The sequence below is a fragment of the Vicugna pacos genome, chromosome 2 (genome assembly GCF_048564905.1).
Source record: "Vicugna pacos chromosome 2, VicPac4, whole genome shotgun sequence".
Taxonomy (NCBI): Eukaryota; Metazoa; Chordata; class Mammalia; order Artiodactyla; family Camelidae; genus Vicugna; species Vicugna pacos.
The window spans coordinates 95,458,852-95,477,771 of record NC_132988.1 but is presented as its reverse complement, the minus strand read 5'-3'; the positions used below and the strand labels follow the sequence as shown (position 1 = coordinate 95,477,771).

The window sequence follows — 18,920 nt, the reverse complement described above, 5'->3', positions numbered from 1 at the left end:
AATTAATTTTTGTCAAGTGCTTGAAAATTTAATGCAATATTCCATAATTAGGCTTAGATAAATGGATATGGTTTGAAAAGAAAGGGAGAAAGACAAAGAAAATAGAGCAAAATGTACCAGAACTTCAAAATGAGTATCTGTCAATAGTAATTTTGAATTTCTGATTTCCCCTAGTTAGAATAAACATTGGAACATGCCTCTCTGCCATGATGATTTTTTTCCTACCTTGGAACATTCATACCACAGGCAAAGAATAAAAAACAATCTGACCTTTGATTGGCACCAATTTTCGTACCAGTTATCTAGTCCTACAAGACAATCTACTGCAAAACTTCATAGCTTACAGTCATGATGATTTTTCTTATCTCAGAATTTTCTGGATAAGCTAGATGGTTTTTTATATCTAGATTGATTTTTGCTGGGCTTTCTCATGTGTCTGGGGGCAGCTGATAGGTTTGTGATGGTCAGATGGTTCTGGACGAACTCACTCACGTTTCTGGTGATTAGCGTGCAGTTAACTAGGGCACTTGAATTCTCTGCATGGTTTGCTATCCTCTAGCAGGCTAGCGTAGGCTCTATTACATTAATCTCAAGGTTCCGAAGTGAACACTTTTCAAATCTCTGTTTATGTTGCCTTTTCTATTGTTCAGTTGGTAATAGGGAAGAACAAATCTGACTCCATATTAGATCAGTTCCTTTGGCTCTAACCTTGTGCTCTGTTTCCTGTGCTTAGTCATGCTGGTTCTGCACCTTTTGTAAAAGAGTGTTGCCTACAGCCTGAAATATACAGGATAGCCTATTCTCAAGGCTCTGATTGTTAAGGGTATTAACACTTTTCCATTCATATAGGGATAAAAAGTTGCATAATAGAAAATGACATTTGTTTTGTTGGAGGTTTACAGGGACACCATGACCTGACCCATGTGGACAGCTGCAAGAACAAAGGATTCCAACACCAAGAAGTTTGCAACAGCCAACTATATATACTCCCTCCCGTTTTTAGTATAAAAGGAGCCTGTATTCTGACTTGGAGAAAATAGTTCTCCTGGACATTAGTCTGCCTTCTTTCGGTCTGCCAGCTTTCCAAATAAAGTCATCATTCCTTGCCCCAACACCGTCTCCTGATTTATTGACCTGACGTGAGGCAAGCAGAATGACTTTAGACTCAGTAAAAAATTCTCCAAAGAAAGTCATATAGCCAAGATTTGTGTTAGCAAGGGAGTGGTATATCTACAATAAAATAGTCCCTCCTTATCTGTGGGCAATACATTCCAAGACCCCTAGTGGATGCCTGAAACTGTGGATAGTACTGAACTCTATATATACTATCTTTTTTTTTTTCAATACTACTGGGCAAGTAGTGTATTCAGTGTGGAATTTCTGGGGAAAGGGATGATTTGTGCCCTGGGTGAGACTGAGCTGGATGGTGCAAAATTTCATCACACTACTTAGAATAGGATGCAACATAAAATTTATGAATTATTTATTTCTGGAGTTTTCCATTTAATATTTTTGGACTGTGGTTGACAGCAGGTAACTGAAACTGTGGATAGTGAAACCACAGATAAGCAGGGGGACTGCTGAAAAACAGAAACAAGGAGAAGAAAATTCTGTGACCACTTCTTTTCAATCTATGCTTTGAAAGAAAAGAAAAATGAACTAAATAGTAGAATAGACACAGTTGTAATTGATGGATTGCACTGGAAAATACTATAGAAGGAAAAATATATAAAGATAGAAGTTTCAGGAAATGGACGATCCAATAACTGAGTAATAAAAATTACAGAGAGACAGGAAAAAGAGAGAAAGAAATAGAAATTTTGGAGGAGTGGCAATATTTGAACAAAAAAGATATAGCTTACAGTCTTCCAGGCCTATATATTAAGTCCTCACATTGTACTATATATAAAAACAAAACAAGCAAACTAAAACACACTGGGCACACTGTAGTTAAAGTTTAGAATTTTTTAAAAATCCTAAGAACAGGAAGCAACAAAATATTACACCTACAAAAGAATCAAGAATCAACTGAACATCAAACTTCTCATCAGAAACAATGAATGCAACAAAGACAACAGAGGAATACAATACAAATATTAAGAGGAAAACAATGTTAGGCATAGAATAGCATATTTAGTCGAACTATCATGCAGAGTAAGGATGAAATACAGATGTTTATGGACATGAACAGACTCAAATAGTATCTACTCATAGACCATCTCTGAAAGCGCAGCCAGAGCCTACAGGCCAGGAAGAATTTTAAAAATCCAGAAAGAATGAAATAATGATTAGCACACAAATTTATAAAATTTATTTTAAATCTAAAAATATTGTGTAGTAAAATTATTTCTTTAAAACAGCAACCTGGAACTGAAATTCTAGTTTATATTAATGTGTAATTTGGGTGTAACAGTAAGCAGAGAAGAAAAGAGGGAAGCAAAATGTGTTAATATTTTATTTTGGATGGGGACAAATATAGGTAATCACTAGAGAAGGTTACTTTACTTTAAATAACATTGTGTTAGACATTTGTTGGATTTCTTTGCCAATCACTTGACTTCCTTTGTCTTTCTATCTATGTTAATTTGTGAGTCACAAAGACCAGGTATTTGTTCTCTTCAGTCTCTGAAAATAGAACACAAGCATATGTTCAAAGCAAGGCCAAGTGCATGCTGCTTCATTCAAATACTGAAAGGAAGAAAGTAATGCAGTATATCAGGAAAAGTCTAGAATTTATGTGTCATCAATGTTGGAATCAAATGTCCACTGTGGTCATATCAGTGTCCAGCAAGTGTAGCAACAGTATTATAACCAAACTATTACTAGAACATAATTTTGGCCACAATTCCTTTCATGTATTCATTTTCCAGCCATTTATGCATTCATTCATTCATTCAATAAATTGTTTGAGTATCTACTTTGGGTTGAGCACTTTTCTAGGTGGGAGGGAAACAGCAATGAACAAAAAAAAGAAAGATCAGATTTTTATTAAGCCTAAGATATAATGAGTACGGAGAGAGAGAGACTGAGAGAGAGATAGAGAGAGACAGAGAAAGAAAATGAAATAGTCATAAAAAATGGTAAAAAGTGGAGCCATGGAAGGTGAGAGAGAGTGATAGGGGACTTTTTTACACGGAGTGACCAAGAAAGGCTTCTTTCAGACCTAAATTCCCTTGTTCCATTTTTAGTTTTTCCTCAGCTTTCCTATAGATTCTTTGAGCTACCAGACACCATTCCACTACGACTTTTCTGCTTATGTTAGCCAGACTCAATGTCTATGGTTTCCATAAAAAGTCCTGACTGGTACTATCTGGAGTGAGCCAGATTGCAAGGACTGAGGGCACACTCTCCCACAAGAGTATCTTCACTTTTTAGCATTAACTGCAAGCTCAAGTTTCCCAAACTGCTTTCAGGTTTGATAATTCACAGGACTCATAGAATGCATCCAAAGCTATTACACTCATGGTTATAGTTTGTTACAGGGAAGAGATATGTTCAAATCAGCCAAAGAGACACATAGGTCAGAGTCTGGGAGAGTTACAGACGCAAAGCATCTGTTCACCTCAGGACACGTTACCCTACTAGTTTTGATGTATGATGACGTGACGGAATATTGCCAACCCTGGAGGTTCACTAGAGTCTTGGAGTCCAGAGTTTTTATTGGGGTTTCATTAAGCAGTCATGACTGATTGGATGATTTCCCATGTGGCTGAACTCAAACTCCAGTCTCCCCTTGCCTGGAGATTAGATTAGCATAGTATCATGTGGCCAGAGAGGCCCATCATGCATTACCTTGTTAGCAAAAAGTATTAGACTATCAGATGTGGTACCAGGAGTTTAATATGAAAAATAAAGATAATTCTATCACTCTGGAAATTCCAAGGGTGTAGAGGTTAATTCTAGGAACCAGGGACACAAGCCAGTCTTTTCTTTGGACAAGACCAAATTCTTTACTACACAGGTACAAATGTATATGTATTTTAAAAATGAAAACAAGTAACATATTCTCATTTTGGTAAATTTAATAATAGATAAATATTCAAAGGAAGAAATGAAAATCATCATTTATTTCAATATACAGATAGTAACCACTAGTTAAACTTTGATATATTTTCTTTCTCCCTGTTTTCCTAGGACTTTGAAATCAGATTGTATATGCAGTTTTGTATTCTGATGTGGCAGCTACTTGAACAGACTTGCTCAGACTCCATTTCAACCTGTTTTCATTAGCAGTCGTTGGAAAGCTAAAACTACATTTCTGAGATGCCTTTGCAGTAAAGGGTTAGAATCAAGATATAGTCATGTGAAATTTAGGATTCAGAGATGAGATGGAGGCCATTTTCTGAAGCTACGTTAGTGAAGATGTGATTCTGGAAATCATGAATATTTGGAGCACGGACTCTGTGCTCCGGGGCCTGGTCACCAGCTGCACAGATGGAAAGCTGTTGAGATGGCAGCAGTGATAGCTGCAGTTAGGAGCAGTGGCTTTCTACTCTCTGCAGCAGATGTGCTGTGACCTTAAAACCAAAAGAATGATGGGAGTTCATGGATACTGAACCAGTTATTGTTCAAAAATAATTGTGTAAGTGCCTAATTCCTGGTACTGACTCCTTTCCACACAATGTACCTGGAGTGATTTTTATTTCCAGTTTTGAAATATGAGTGAAAGCATTTTTTAAAGATTATATTATAAATGTTTTTTTTTCCAATCATTAAAATATTCTTAAGAAAATCACTTTAAATTTCAACTTAAACATTTTTCTACATTGTTCACCTCTTCAGGAATGAACTTGTAGAATCAATTTAGAAAATCAGATTTTTTTTTCTTAAACCGTTCATTTCTCCTGGGATCTGGGTTACCAAGTTTATTTATTAAAAAGACTTGTATATATTTAAACTTTGTACATAGTGCATGAATACTTAGAAAATTTTTGAATTGTCTGGATGATTCCTATGAAAATTCTGGAACCATGGAAACCATGGAAAAACCATGGAAACATGGTTGTTTCTTTCAATTTGCTAAGACATCATTCATCTATGTTTGAACAAGTAAAACCTGAGAAAGATGTGATGGATATTGCTAAAGTAATCATACTTTTATAAACTACTTAAGTTTCTGTAAGTTTTATTTTAGATATTTTCATGAGTTAATGAACATATTAGCCACAGTTCAAAACACATACAAAGTTCATAGCAGTAATGTCTTCTGGGATTTTACTTGTAATAAAATTTCTTTTCCTATATGACCCTTTTGTTTGTTTCCTGTATACAGTATTCTCCTTTATCTCTCCCAGGAAAGTAAATACATGTGTTTAAAAAACCTGTTCTGATTATTCCATCAATTCTCTTTACCTAGAAACTGCTTCTGTTTGTTGAAACTGTTGTCTCCCTTTTGTAATGTTGGCTTTCCTTAATTTCTGGTGACCCTGATTTACACAGTGGTCATAATCTTCTTTTAGACTGCTTCTTTGTTTGTGCTTTGGTTGATAAGCAGGCATTTTAGACAAGGTTTCCATCCTTAGAGCAAGCTTGGGAGATGACTGGAATGTGCTCTAATTAGGATATTCCAATTTTGTGCTTCCTGTTGATCCAGAATGTCTTTTTCTCCCAGTCTAAGTTCTTATACCACCTGTACTGCGTGAAGGCAGTGAATACTGATTCTGCTGCTTGTGTGCTATGGAGAGGGGAAAGCACAGGGCTGCACTGCCTTTGTTTTCCCTTCTTAGCAGTCTGACCAATAGCCCTGTTGGTTACTTCTGGTGCACACTGACTCCCAGGTTCCACCACAAGCAAACCACTATTAATGGTCAGTGATGTCCCTCTACATTTGCAGACTTGTAATTATGAGGTTGTGCAGCCTACTGGCTTCACATCAGAAGATGTCTTTTCAATTTATCAACACACATTTTGTTTTAAATAAATCACTATTGTATTTTTTTTTTTGAACTCATAAAATCTGGGGTTTGGGGCATTAATCAATCTCTCTTACATTCTACAGATTTGTTGGTATTTCTTCAATGCTACAAGAGAAGATCTTCAATCCCCTTATTTCCTTATTTGGTGATAAAAATGTTCACAGTTGCACTTTATTTTACTGCCAGGTATAATTTTGGTTTACTCCTATAGGTTCTGATATGTGGTGTTTTAATTATCATAACTTTGACATTTTATTGTAATTTCTTTGAAATTTGCAGGAATTATTTAGGAAAGTGTTTAAATACTTAGTGATTGGGGTTACTATTCTGCATTTTTGTCAGTAATATAAAGTTTCATTGTAGTAGGATCTAAAAATGTCATCAATGCTTTTCTAATTGAAGGATTTTTAAGACATGTTTTATGAGCAGTAGAAGTGTATAATCACCTCAAATATCACATATAATACTAAAATTTATTAATAAACTAGCTATTATTACTCTTCAGTATCCTTTATCTTACATAGTTAGGCCTGCAGTGGGGAGCCATCCCAGATCTATAAGGATCAAGAAGTTAACTTTCAAGATCTTGGGCTACTATACAGATCTTCACTTTTTCCTCATATTTCTAGACTATATTTTCCATATGAACAAGAATTGAATATAAAAGTGGACAATCTCACTTTCTTGAACTCTGCATTTTTACAGAGAATAGAATGCTTCCAATCATATTTATACTAGTATTTCAACTTTTCAATGTTTTGGGTTAAGTATGCCTGTTTTAGAATTTGACTGGAATCCACCACAGTACAAGGTTTCTGTCATTTCCAGCTTATCATAAAAGCATTGAAAAGCTCCAATTGAGACATGATGAAAGAAAAAATGTGCTGTCAATTCTTCAAATTTTAAATTAGCAGTAAATATTTTGGTCACGGGTGCCAATAAAAATATAAAACCATTTTCCCGTCCTTCCAAATCTGTTAACGAGAGTGAATTAGAACAAGAGAAATGGGAGGACAATTAAGAAAAAAGCAAAAATGTTTTGTTTACTTTTTAATAGAATTTTCAGGATGATAGAATTGTATTATATTACTGGGTTTCTGTGATGTGTACCTAATCTGGCCTCAGAGTATATAATAGAAATATTTGTTTGAGCCAGTCTCAGAATGAGCCTTCACGTTTCTCTTTATTTTTATGTTTGTCACACTTTCTTTTGCCCTGCCTTGTCTTGTACTAATTCCCTACCCATTCCATTTCTCTTTCCCACTCTACCTGCATTCTCTCATAAGCAAATGCCTGGATCCTATCCCTATTTCCCTGAGAATAAGTTTCATACCCTTGTTATACCTATTTTAAAGATGACTAAACTGAGGCACAGGTAAGTATGTTTCTAAAGGCCACACAACTGATAAGTGGCAAAGCCAGGTTCAGAAGTCAGGCTGTCAAGTTCAGACTGACCTTGTTCCTGATGACAAGACTTCCCTCAACACCCTGCCTGAGAGTCAGGGAACAGAGTGTCTCAGTCTTCAACTTCTTTTTGGCTCCACATTAAAGGTGGAGCTCCACATCATCCTGCATAATCGCTCAATGAAACCTAAACTTTGTAAGGGGCATGTGATTGCTCAGTGACAGGCTTAGGCTGGTGATCTGCCACTAGGATCACATTTAGCCCTTAAATCTACTCTGTGAATTCAGTATTATTTTCTCATTAACAAACGAGGAAATGAAAGGGCACATAAATAATTAATTTGCTTAGCATCATATAATTTATAACTGTTGGATCTTGGATTCACATATATCTACGGCTGACCCCAAAGTGTTTACTTTATACTTGTACTCTACGTAAACATGTTTTCTTTTGAAGTCAAAAACCATCCACATATACCAATTTCTTCTCCCATCTCATTAGCATGAATTATAATGAATTATATGTCTTTCTGCTTGCAAGTTTTCTTTCTTGACTAATTCACTGCAAAGACTTAAGTCATTCATTCTAACTTTATGCTTAGTGTACTTTCCCCCCCTTATAAGGCTAACACTTCTGACTATGTTTTCTGTGTTTTGCATACAGTTATTAAGTCATCAAGTAGTTGCTTGAGAATATGATAGTCTGGACTGAGCACTGATGATGCACGTGACAAAGAGAGATGTGGCCCCTGCCCTCACAGAGCTCACAGTGGGAATATAAACCAATAGGTAGATTCAGCTCCAGTTCCAAATAACTCCTGTAACAACAGTGCCATCAACTTTCCCTTCCTTTATTTCTTGCGTCTTCAATGTATATTTTCATTGCCTCTATTTTCTGTAAACTCTTTACTGTAGCTCACAAATATGTCCAGGTCTCCCTCTTCTATAACGACAAACAAACATCCACAAAATTCCTCTTCAATTCTGCTACAGTGCTGAGCTCTCATCCTCTCTTTCTCTTTTCATCACCAGATAGTCTCACAAATAAACAAATGACCTTAAATCAACTTTTTAAAACCATCCATTCACTCTTGAATCCTCTGAAGATTTAGCTTCTATTACAACTACTATATTGATGTTTCAGGATGATTCTGCATTTCTGGACAGCTCTTGATAACAGTTTCCTTTTTATGTGCATATATGTAATATGTGTTTTCCATTGTATACATACTGCAGAAAAAAGCTTATATCTCCCAAGAATCAACTATCAGGTCATGAGAAGCCCATCACTGCTCATTTATTTGTATCTTTTTCTATCAAAACTCTAGAGTTCATTAAAATAACTAGCACATCAGGTACAATTTTCAACTCCACTCTACTATACATTATTACCTTTTTTAGCTTCTTTTCAATGTTTTTAGATCCTCAATTTTTATTCTCTGTGTGTATTTACATGTATTGTGTGCTTTTCAGTCACATAGTCAGTTCCCAAGAGAAGAAGTGCTGGAAAGTCCCTCTACCTGACCTTCTCTCACCCTCCAACGTAGTCCCAGGTCTTAGTTACATCCTGACTCCATCCCAGCAGCTGCTGGATTCAGGCAGGACAAGAAGCTTAGTGCTGGGCATAGATGGAAAGGAACTGAACCATACCAATCAGTTTATCATGTTTCCTGAGCCTCCTGCTTCAAGAAAGTTATAGTCTCTATTGTTCTCACCACGTTACATATAGACTTAAACTAGTATTTATTTGGTGCTAACTATATGTCCTAGAGCTACAGTTGTTGACATTATTTACCACCTACAGGTGCCTTTGGCTCCTCCCTCATTTCCCTTGTATAGTCACCAAGTCCTTTAGATTTAATGACCTAAACCCCCCATATTCATCTGCCGAACATCATCCAATGGATTATACCTTTGGCTGTATCTACTTGTAGGATCACAATACTTTCTCAATTATTTCTAATCTATGCTTCAGCCAAATTCTTATACTATGTTGACAGGTTAGTTTTCCTGATTCCTGATAGCCTTACTTATGCCATTTCTATTATTAAAAGTTGTCATTGACTCTCCATTATCTGTGGGGTAGAGTCCAAAATTTCTCCCTGGTTGGTAAGTTTCTTCATGACCTGACCACTCTCCACAGTCCGGCTTCCCTTGCACCTGTCCTGTTTCACACCGGTAAGGGAGGAAATATAATTTTCCCTCTACCCTTTTGAGTTCCTGGTACAGACCTCCACAATAAAAGGCAAATTAACATGATGAAAACAAACAGCAGTTTATTACATGCGCACCTCACTTACATGAGATACCAGGGGAAAATGAGTAACTCAAAGAGGAGGCTTAGAATTTAGGCTTAAATACCATCTTATGGGGAAGAGGGAGGGGCACATAAGCCTCATAGAGGAGAGTAAGTAACTTTTAGGAAAGATGAATGAGTCCTTAGAAGAACAGATGAGAGATACGATAGTTTGTGACAAAGGTCGTCTGGGTGTGGTGTCAAATTCTAGCGTCTTCACCTGGGGTAAGAGTTCATTTCCCCTGGCTGATGATACTCCCAGGGAAGGAATCTATGACAATTGAGATCCTTTTGGAGGATCTGTCTTTAGGCAGATAAGGAGAGTTAAGAGAAAACTTCTCCTTGCCTTTGATATATTCCAAATGCCTACAGCTCAAAATAACCAAACACATTAAAGTGGCATATTTGGGGGTGGTAGATTCTGCCAGCCTACACAGCAAACACAAGTACTTACTATTCAACAAGTAGATACTGCAGTTTCCTCTCCCTTTGCTGTTTTTTGTTCTGTTCCTTTTGATGTCACCCATACGTTTCCTTCAAGGCCCAGTTCTCAAATGTCACATTATCCAGGAAGGAGGGTCTGTCTTTCTACCCCTCACTTTAGCCAGCTATGACCACGCCTGTCAATTTATCCTTATCTAGTTACTGCCTACTACCAGCAAAATCACTTTTGTCTTAGTGTTGGTGGAAAACTGATTCATTACTTTCCTTCATAAAAAATAGTGTATATGCATGAAAATCATATATAATAAGAAAATCAAAATTACAGTCTAAGACTCAACTGTAAATTTCTGCCTTTTCTATGTCAGTTCTGCTCAAGGAAATTTGGATTTCCCAGATAACAAAAATTATACAGATTAAAAATAGCTCATTCAAATAAACAAAACCTAGGAAAATGGAATTAATTTTTTCTCTTTGTGCATTTGCTACATTAGACTGTCTTTATATATGTTTGATTGAGCAAATAAGTACGTATCTTTACTCAAAACTATGTGATGCACCTGTGGTCAAACATTCAACAGGATTCACCTCAGAAAAATACAGATAATTGGAGTATATTCTATTATACTTATATTTTATGAGCACATTGTAAATAAATATAAAGTAGTCACACAGACTACAAATCACACCTTCACATTTAGTAACACAAAGGATAATCACATATTGTTATGCTGAAAATGTCTTGAGGCAATTTAGAAGCAGAGTTTATTAACATAATAGATTTTCTTCATTTTGTATTAATTGGATTCCTTAGTTTTTGAATACCTCTGCTTTTATCCTTTTATACAATAGTCTGGTGAAGTAGGTGAGGTATTATTAAATACCTATTAAAAATGAGAAAATGCAAGTCTAAACTTGTCAAAATTCTCTTATGTCAGCATTAAAATGAACACAATGTCCCTGCTGTTAAGTGTCTTATTCAAACCACTTGACTAACAGTCTCAATTAGCATATATTCTCATAAATGGTAGCCATAGTGTGGTCATTTTTATGTCACTGTGTTTCTCTTAGGTGACAGGATCTGTTCAAAGACCAAAAAGAATATTGATTTCAAAGTTTCAGAGATTTGAAAACTGAAAAGTTCTTTGAGTTAAAAATTGAATTTAACAAGCAGTAAATATCTCAATTTTTAACTTTTAATTCAACTTCCAATCTTCAAATCAGTTTTACATTAGCAAATATATTGTATTAATTTAAAGGATTTTAACAATATTTTTTAAACTTTTGAAAGATAATTTTTGCTTTATTTTAATGATTTTGTTTTTGAGTTGTTCTGAAACAGTAGACGAGGAGAAGGGTTAAAAAATGAGGTTCTCCTTTTGTTGTATCAGAAAGGGGATTCTATTATGAAATGTCAGATTAACTTGCCTTAACAGTGACCATTTGCGTCTATCCTCAAACCATTTCTAGTATCATTGACGTAAGAATTAGAATTCTAGCTTTATTCCCAGTGTAAATGTTTTGACTTAATTTTTAAGCAAATATTTTGTATTTCATTTATAAAGGTTATATGAGAGTTTGTTAGGCATAGTAAGAAATAAAATAAAATTAGTTTTGCCTTGGTCCATAGTCAATTTTCCAAAAGGAAATTTTCTCTGGTTTTCCAGAACCCTCTTAAAACCAACATTCATTGATATTGATACTAGTTAAAACTGTCATTAAGACTATACACAGTCTTTGGGTAGACAAATTTATGGGATTTTGTTCATGGATTCTTAAAAATAAATATTAGTTAACTGTAATCAAGATTTCTGGAAATTGAGGATGGTTTATAAGTCTGAATGGAATGAGTTCTGAATACAAAATAGCATTCATGTATCCTCTATGCATCTGAATATGAGATATATGGTGTAGAAAAAAAATTTTTGTGTTCCTGTATTGTTATAGAATTCATTTTTATTAAAATTTTTTCTTAAAATTTGGGTTCTGTATTAAAAGCAAGCCCTAGAAAGTACTTTACAACAATATAGACAGTGCAAACTCATAAGAGAATTACTAATTCTTGGAGCTATATATTTACATTTCAAGGGATGATGTCTAGGAGCTTGGAGACATCTTTGAGTTGCAAAGCTAAAATATTGGGATTATCTGGCCTTTTCAGAAATTTACTTATATTTCAAAATATTAAAATGAGAATTCAAGATCCTTTCCATATGTTCCCTGAGAAACAAAAGTTTTTCAACTTTTATTTTAGTAGAGAAGGGGAAATAGCCTCCTATCTCTTCTATACAAATATCCAGGTTTATTCTTTTCAACACTTCTGTATGCATAGGACATTTAACTTTATTGCACTTCCACAGGGGTAAGAATTGTGAGGTGGGAAACCACATGATTATTATTTGCTTTAAAGTGAATAACAATCATCTGTCCCTGACTGAAAAATTTTGTGCCTGCATTCAAGATAAAATTAAAAGATGACCACCTAAATGAGATATAATTTTAGATATACATTATATGCATTTGCATATCAATTACAATCCATAAACAGACATTTCCCATGGGAGAAACTCTGAGTAGAGGGGAGATCAGAGGGAAGGTATTAAATCTACTATTATTTTTTACTATAATGTATATATCAACACTTGACCAATATTGCCTTCTTCTCCATGTTACCAGAAGATTTTCCACTATAATACTCATCAGATCCTGTATCTATATGACATAATGATATTTTGATATATTAATCAAATTTTTTTGCTCTGGTAATTTATTTTGGCCCCATGGCCTTCCTTCATCAATCTGTGTCCTCAATGTCAAATAAGAATGCTGAGAAAAACCAATGAAAGAGTTAGTGAAAAAAAATGGGGAGGTGGTGGTTGAGGGGGTTGTTAAAATTTTTTGATACTTTTGAGTATCAGAATCTAAGTCTGTAAGGATCTAAGACCAGAAAGCCTAAAACCGTAAACAACAGATCTGGGAGACTACTTAGGAGAGAATCACTTTTCCCATCAATTCTTCCCTTCATTTAAATAGACAGATTATTATCTCTGGGCTAAAACTGAGAATTGGTGGAGAAGCAAGACCTTAGAATATCCTCTGTCCTTGATAAGAGTCTCCTTTAATGGGCTAGTTTTAGGGTAATAGAACTCCAGATAGGTTACAAACTTGACCACAGAGAAGGCTTGTATTTCCCTCTCCTGGGTGGAACTGAGAAGTCAGCCAAACTCATAGTAGAATTGTGGAAATGTCCTCAAGTACGGTGCCATGGTAGACTTAGAGCCTCCACCCATTCTTGAGCAGTCACAGGAACATGCTATATACTAAGTGAGAATAAAGAGCATCTTGAACAAAGAGCCAAAGATTAAATGGCCCTGAGGTAGGGTCAAGGAGGATGCATTAACAAGCTGCCTCCACCAACCACCAAGACTAGGTGGGACAGAGTGCCTCACTGGGTGACAACGTGGAAAGATGACAAGCAAGGACCCATTACATGATACCGTGGCCCTGAGTATATCTCTCATCTTCTCACTGCTAACTTAAACACAATTCTAGGAAGAGACAAGGAAAACTAAAAAGGAGGTTAATCAAAATCAACCAAAATTAACAGCATTGGCCAAGACTTCATTTCTGCCCCTAATAAAATGAGGGCTCAAGGTAGAAAGTAAATTGTATAACAGAAAATTGATAAAAATCTATTGTTATTACTCTTCTTTTCACCACAGTGAGCTTATGACATGCATATAAGACCACAACTTTTGCACAATTATGTCTTCCCCATCAGACAACAATCTCTTCCTAAGAAAGACTTACTCACTGTTTGCTCTTCTTGTCTTTTCCTCCCTGGAATCCTATTCTTAATAACTAAAAAAGACACTGGTGCAGGGAGATTGAGAATTGAGAAATTAGTTGTTAGGAGGTAATACATGTTTATGAACAACATCTCTTTTCTGTCATAATATTCTACAAAACTTAAGTTTTGTTTTGTCTTCACATTGCTCAAAATATGTAGTGTTAACCTGACCCTTCATCATGCAATTTCTGCTTAAAATTCTTAATGGCAATAACATCAGAAGCTGCTCTCCAATGAAAACAATTTTTTTCTCTTCAGGAACTATTTCTAGAGTCAATATTGTTCAGTTCCCTTATTCACTGTGGTGAAAAGAAACTCAGAAATGTGTGTTTTCTGTAATTTTTCCTTTCTGTTTCAACTTATATTGGAATCCTGGGACATTCAAAAAGTTCCTTTTAACTACAACGTGTCAATGTTTTGGCCTCTTGCAAGAATAGATTTCTCTTGGGCCTTTTTAGGAAGTAGCAATGATTCTCCAAGTGAGATCAACTTGGATGCTGATTAAATGTGCGGTATGTTTTGTGGGCACGTGGAGAGAGGGGAGGTGCCTGCACGTGCCCATAAAATAAGATACAGGCTACATGGCAACAGAATCCTTTGAAAAATGGGAGAAAATTAATGACTTTGAAACACTGAGTCATTTCACACATATAATATAAATTTCCATATGCTGCATGGTAGTACTTGTTGAAATTTTGTTGAATACACTTCCCTCACAATATTTCTCAATTGCCAGAAATTTACATCAGAACTAGGAGGGGAAATAGAGAAAAATAATTACTTTTCCCATGAAATCAAATGCAGGGAACATTCTTTTGCTTTTGGAAGGAATATTAGCCATTTCTGGCTCATTTTAGCTAATAAGCAGGAGTGTGAATATCAATTGATTGAAAATCAGTGAAGCAAAAATGGTGCATGTAAATCAGTACTATTGAATCAGTCAGAGCTATTCAACATCTCAACCAGCATCAAAGAACAGTGTTAGAAATGGTCCAATGTGAAGAAGGACAAATTCAGAGTCCTCCTTTCTCAGGGCCAAATCATGATGAACAATTTTTATCCCCCATAATGGAATTTTAGGGTCCGATTAGGGGACCAAGTCACAAAAGGGTCTTTGAGGTAGACATATGATGTACTGAGTACCTTATCTACAACAAAATCTAGGTCATCCATGCTATAAGAACTTACTCTTAGACTAATACAAAGGGTCCCTTATGTCATTAGGGATGGTTCTAGCAAAGAGTTATTTAATGGGCGATATTCTTTTGCACCTGATGAAGGAGAAGAAAATAATGAATGTTATTGTAAAGAGGTTTTTTTTAAAAGGCATTTACATTATTTTTTTAGATCTAATTATGCTGTTAGCCAGTGTAGACCAACCTACTTTCCAGATTATCATACCTAAATAGTCTGATCATAATTCTTCTGAAACTTTTCCTGAACGATTCATTTGGTCCTTGAAACATAGCAGGCCTTTCCTTGCACCATCTCAAGACCAGTTTAAACACCTATTCCAGGTATTTGCTCAGGTTCCACCTTTGGTCCTCTCCACAAAATACTTCCTGCTGTTGGCGCTTTAAACACGTATTCCAGGAGATCAACAAAGAAAACTCTGAATTTTCTAATAAGTATGGACATTTTCTTGTAGATCACTGGGTTTCAAATTGTGCTTTTTGGAGTCCTAACATTCTTTTTTTTTTAAATATATTTTTATTGATATTACCTGCTAAGAATTCTGATTAAGTGAATAATATGGTCAGTTGTATTCTGGCTCAATTAAGTTTATTATCATTCACAAAATATTTATTGAGATTATAATGAGAGATATTTCATTACAGACACTTCAGGTTTAAATCACTTTGGTTATGCTCATGATTACAACTTGATTGGGTGTAGAATTCTTGGATCACAAATGTTTTCCTCCGTTACTCTTTAGACTGTGAGACATTTCTTTCTTGAATCTAGCATTGGTGAAAAGTATACAATCAAGTAGATTATTACATCTCTTTTATCTACCTGGATGCAGGGTTTTCCCTCATATCACTGAAATAACAAATAGAGATAGAAAGACAGGACAGGTCTAGATGTTAGAGTCTTTTATTGATTTTTCTTTGTACTTGGTGAGAGTTTTGATCTGTAGACCAGGATATCTTGACTTTGAAAATGGCTTCTGTTAAACTGCTCTGGTTTTTCCTTTGGGCATACCTATCATCCATGCAATGTATATTCCTCTTCCCCATTGCTCTTAGAATTCTCACAGCTTTCTCCTTTATTTCTGCATCAATATAAAGCTTCTCAGCACTACTTAGTTCATCACTGAGTTGGATTCCTAGTGCACCACTTTGCTCTTTATTGCAAGATTTTACTTCTTGAAACTGTACTTTTACTTACTTCTTTTCCTTTTTTTCCTTTACATTGTATCCTTTCCCATCTCTACCTCTTTCCATTTCTTCTCATGTTTTGTTAGTTTGCGGTCCATGTTTATTTCAAATATTTTCTAAATTTTTCTTTGGTTTTTTTAATAACATATTCTTTTTCAAAGGAACGTCTTTTCTTTGCATATGTCAAACTATGCTCCCCTTTTGGATATTTGCAGTTAATTACTTGCAGACCTATGCGAGATTTTGTTCATTTAAAAATGTTTAAAGGAAAAGAAAGACCAATTCTCATCCAGTGTTTGGAAACTGGGCACACAGAATATCCCAAACACCTCCACTATTCACTTACTTCTAGCAGAATCTATCCCCCAAATTTCCACCTTTGAAACCTTTGTCAGTGTAGTTGCACATTTCTGAGCCAAGTTACCGATGGAGACCAGTCTTCTTTATAGTCAGGATATAAACCATACTAGAAAATTAGACAAAGAGTGTTTTCCTCTCTGTAAAAGTACAACATCAAACACCAGTTTTAAGTAAATGATGAGTGTTATATGGAGGTTATAAGATACTAATTATTTGTTATTGGATCAATTACTTAACCTTCCCACATCACTTTTTTTTTTCTAAAATGGGGATAATAATCCTTATCTTAAAGGCTGGTCGAGTGAATCAAATGAGTTCATATTTGTAAGGCATTTATCACCAAGTCTGATGTGGAATATGCATTAAACATCATTAGATTTTTTTATTATGCATCTGATTTTATAACATTTAGTTATGTAACTTCCACAAAGTTCTTTGATTTCAATGCAAACTCCCTTTCAAATTTTATAATTATAAAGAGATCTACCTTAAATCTAATTGGATATAAATATAACATTCTTATTCTGAACATTCTCAACATTCTTGCTGCATCCATTTCACATGCAAAACTACTACTGATGGTAAAAATGGAAAATGCAAGTGATATTTACATAATAAGCTCAGAGCATAAAAGCAAGTTAAAATATATGAAGTTATTTGGAAGAATTTAATAACATATTTTCATATGTTTGTTCAAAATATAGATTTTCTACATAAACTGAAGACAAGAGAAAGTGTGCATGTATCCATGTTCACCGAAAAAATCTGCTGCATAGGAGATCAGGTCTGATGTTACATATTCACATTCAGAGTGACACATTCTACTAATGTAAAGTCCAATTTAGTTGTTAGGTTATAAGTCATATCTGCATTTATTCTGCAGCAGGTGAAATGGGGTTTTAACGGCATATTGAATTGTATTGTAAATCTTCCAGTGGGATTACAATTAATTCATAATATTTGTTGATTTAGCAGTATGGCTGAGCATGTTTGTGTTTCACTCCAGTTTTGCGGGATAAGTCTGCACATAAATTTAAACTCCAGTGACTTAAGAGACTTCTTAGCTAGAGAAGGTTCTTATAGAATACACAATGAAAGTTTCTCATGACAATGAGAGGAGTATCCGGCTAGTCCAATTTTATTCCATTCTAAGACAGAATCATGGGGAAGTAAAGCCTATTCTCTATTTTAACTTTGGTTTCACTTGTGATTCCAACTCATCTGCTACATATCAACAAAATTGGAGGATCTATTCTCCACTCAAAGAAAAAACATAGTCAAACTCAAATATGTGTATTAAATAAAAGAATTGTTTTGATGCTCTTTGGGCAGATCATTTCAGAACCCACTTCTACTTGCTTCACCCTGGAGAGCTGTTCAGAGCAGCTTTACAAACTCATGGGTTTCTTAATTGAAAATGGGCCAGAAAAAAATCACTAATGATTATTTTCCACCTACAATTTTATTTCTCTGGAGTAATTTCAGGTAGCATTTATCCAATATCTACACAGAAAAATTTATGTACTCTGTAATAATACACATACTTATATATACTATTTTGTTATTAAAAAACTCGGAGAAAGATTGTATGCCATTGATAGACATGGAAATATAGGTGTCTCATTATTTGTTTCTTTAAGCAGCTCCTAAAGTTTTCAGATTCTACTTTTGATAATTTAATTTCCCTTTATAAGCAACTTGTACCAGTTTAACTCAAGTAATACACTGTTTTAACCCATTAAATTATTGAGTGGCCATATACTTTTTATTTCTAAATTTCTCTTACTCTTTTTTCAGCATTGTAAAGCTAAAAAGAAGATACATTTTAATTAAGACCTGATGAATTGCAACCCAGGACTGAAGTGTATGTGTCCAGATTATGACCCATCAACTACAAAGGGCACCAATCATGTTGTAAACTATGTACAACACAAGTGGTAGCCTGACAGTTTCACTTTGTTATACTTTTAACAGTAATACTGACTATCTGGAAGATGGGGAGCTCTCTCTGTTACCTTCTCCATAGGATCTGGAGTATACATTCTCTATCTTTTGGTCTGCGATTGTAGTGTGCTACTCAAATGCTCTTTGGCATAACTCCAGGACATGTTCTTAATTCTTTGAAAAAGGCAGCTAAATTTAGAGTCCAATGTAAGTAGAAACTCTTAATGTCAAAAAATTTCTTAGATTGATTGCCAATATTCAATTGAGAGATATCCCTTTAGTTGCAGAGTCAGTGTCAGAAAAGGGATGGAGGAGGGGCTTCAGAAACA

The 18,920-nt window shown here is 35.0% G+C and overlaps 1 long non-coding RNA gene across 1 annotated transcript; it reads left to right on the top strand.

Moving 5' to 3' along the window:
• Positions 1–5,032: 5,032 nt before the first annotated feature.
• On the top strand, positions 5,033–18,531 carry LOC140700404 (uncharacterized). Its single transcript, XR_012078796.1, has 4 exons — positions 5,033–5,118; positions 5,999–6,101; positions 17,352–17,431; positions 18,445–18,531. It is a non-coding gene; the product is annotated as an uncharacterized lncRNA (long non-coding RNA).
• The last annotated feature ends 389 nt before the right edge of the window (positions 18,532–18,920 follow it).